Below are 3121 nucleotides of genomic sequence, written 5' to 3'. Positions count from 1 at the left end.
TTTTGTGATAATACGCGTTGCAGATTCAAGTTGAGCAGAAGCTGTATCTGGGCTAGGTTCAAGAACGCTTGTCATTTTATTTACCATGACGACCACGGCACAATACAGTGAACGAAGAGTTGGAATACGAATTGCAACAATCAGGACTAGCTAGCAGATGATTGTACACTGAAGACTTGCTACAACGAAACCTACGCACAACACTAACACTCTCACCGGCATTCTCACCATCACTCCCATCACTGCTCTCCGACTCACTGCTCCCTCCGCCGTCTGTTCCATCCTCCGCTTCCTCTGTACTCTCTCTGTCTCGTCCATCCCGCCTGACCGGGTCCATTGAACTCAACTCGGCCGTCACCCTGCTATCACGTCCCTCCTTTCGCCCTTGTCCGCTGACTGCGTAGCTTCTGTTGTAGTTGGCTGTTGATCGTCTTGGTCTTCGTCTTGGTTGGTTGATCGTCTTGCTTTGATTGTTAGAATTAACACTTGTAAATTTCACTGTTGTTGCTCTTAGTGTTATTTCTCTAACTTAGATTTTCTATAATAGTTCAATTTTTGTTTCAGTGTCCTTTAGTACAACGACAATTCCTGGTGAGTGTTGTACGAAAACTTGTTTGAATCCATATTTTCCCCACACCATTTCTTCATATTTTCATCGTTTTATTGCACATCGTCTCCACCGTTTCTACATTGCATGAATAAAGTACACAAATGTCGGTTCAATCCATACATCCTGTACACACACCTTGTACACACTCTCTCTAACGGTCTCTAGGCTACACTGCAATTGATATACATTAGCTCAAATTTTCGGGCAAGGCCCATCATCAGGAGACCGTTAGAGAGAGTGTGTACAAGGTGTGTGTACAGGATGTATGGATTCAAGTATTGGCTACAGTGGAGTCTCCAAACCTTGAGAAAAATGTCGGTTCAGCTGGTTTTATTGATTGCGGTTATCAAATAATAATAATAATAATCAACGCAATAAATAGAGTAAGCTGCGCACTCAGTACAAACACCATAAGTAAAACTTGTTTTCATGTAAATAAAGAAGCTTGTTCCTAAACGTTTTCGTCGCCATTACTTATGGTGTTTGTACTGAGTGCGCAGCTTACTCTATTTATTGCGTTGATTACATTTTTATCTCCACGGAAGCTTTTTAACCCTTTATTACCGGATTACTTGCACAGCATACACCAGGATTACGAATTTCAGCACAATTTCCAACTTCTCCAGGTCATAATTTTGGTCTCCTTCTCTTAATTTTCACAATCTAGGGCTCGTTGGAAAGCTCTTGGCAAGAGCAACGCCAGGGTACCAAGCTCCATTATCCAATCGCCACAAATCAGGCGCGGTAACACAGCAAAGTCGTCTCCAAGCCTGATATGCAAGCAAATTCGTCTCATCAACACCATTCCACTCTCCTTCATCGTAGAATGCTCAAATTTGTTTGAGACGATTCAAACTTCAGCTGACTACGTCATTATCTTGTGCTTAGTCGCTCAAAGAGCACACGAAAAGGGATTTTCCCCAAAAATGGCGAAGTGATCGATCAAAAATTTGAATTTGCCGAGGTGAGAATACGGCGCTCGATATCTCTGGTGTCCGACATCGTAACTCTTCGGCGATTGTTGCATTGGAAAGCTTGGAGTTTCCGCTACCAAATAGACCTTTCGATTGTTGAATTCGCACAAGAAATGATGGAGTTACGAAGATATTACTGACCTGCAGACTTTCGATCATATATGATCGAAAGTCTGCAGGCCGGTAATAAAGGGTTAATAATAATAATAATAATATTAACTGGTTTGAGGGAAAGAGAATAATAATAATAATAATTTTAATATGGCAATAAGTAGGACGAGCTGAAGCGACATGTGGACTACTTTATTAACACCTCGATATTCCAGTGCTGTCATTGTATCGTGTCACCCTACCTTGATTGCTATATTATTTCCTTTGTTCTAATTTTGTTCTTTAGTACAACGGTGATTCCTGAAGAGTGTTGTACGAAAACTTGTTCGAATTATCTTTTTCCATTGCCCTTTTTCTTCTTACATGTATTTTTTCCTTACCCTTTAGGTTGTTTCTTGCATCGTCTCCATCGCTTACATTGTTAATAAAGTAGTCCACATGTCGCTTCAGCTCGTCCTACTTATTGCCATATTAAAATTATTGTCTCCTCGATGAATTTTTAAATAATAATAATAATACGAACTTAGAAGTTGCGACTTCGGCGGTAATGTCATGAAGTTAATAATAATAATACTATTAACTGGTTTGAGGAAAAGAGACAAACGGGAAAAGTCTGAAGAAAAAAAATGACTGTCACCACCAGGACTCGAACCAGGGACCCTCGCTTGTAGCCAGCGATGCTCTAACCACTGAGCTATGGTGTAGTCATCATCCCAGCAGAGGCCGTTCAACATTTTTTCAGACTTCGTAACTCACACTTCCTGTGAATCCACACAGGCAGGTGGGACGCAGCCCTCACTGTAACCCACACACTTCGTGTACAAACTAGCACGCGTCATAAAATATTAACTGATTTGAGGGAAAGAGACAAACGGGAAAAGTCTGAAGAAAAAATTGACTGTCACCACCAGTCAATAATAATAATAATAATAATAATAATAATATACTACCTCCGACAAGCGAAAATTGGCGCATTTTTTGGATTTTTTGGTGTTGGTACTACAACTAACTTCACAAGGCTGTGAGGTTTGTTCTACGACCTACTTGTAGCTCCATGCAACCGGGTGGAGGAAGCCAAGTGACGAGCTGGTGAGTGGCACATGAAGCAGACTGTCAGAGGCAGGCCAGTCTCTCTTGTACCAGCGCAACTGTGCGCGAGTCATTCTGCGAAGGAGAATCGTCGTGCTTTCGCGTTTCAATGCAAAACCAAGGAGTTCTCTCTCTCTCTCTCTCTCCACTTGATCACTCAGCCAGCACAGAATCCATATGCCCATGCCAAACAATCCTGGCGTCTTTCAATAGCCTCCAGAGCGATGAGTCTCTTTTGGCTAAGGGAAATTGCCAGGAATTGCTGCAGGCAATTATTTTGGACTGTTGGCGAGAATACCCGGCAAAAAGAGTTGCAGTCCAGGGTGGAGGTGTTGCA

The sequence above is a fragment of the Sycon ciliatum genome, chromosome 9, assembly GCF_964019385.1.
Source record: "Sycon ciliatum chromosome 9, ocSycCili1.1, whole genome shotgun sequence".
Lineage (NCBI taxonomy): Eukaryota > Metazoa > Porifera > Calcarea > Leucosolenida > Sycettidae > Sycon > Sycon ciliatum.
This window is presented reverse-complemented; position numbering follows the sequence as displayed.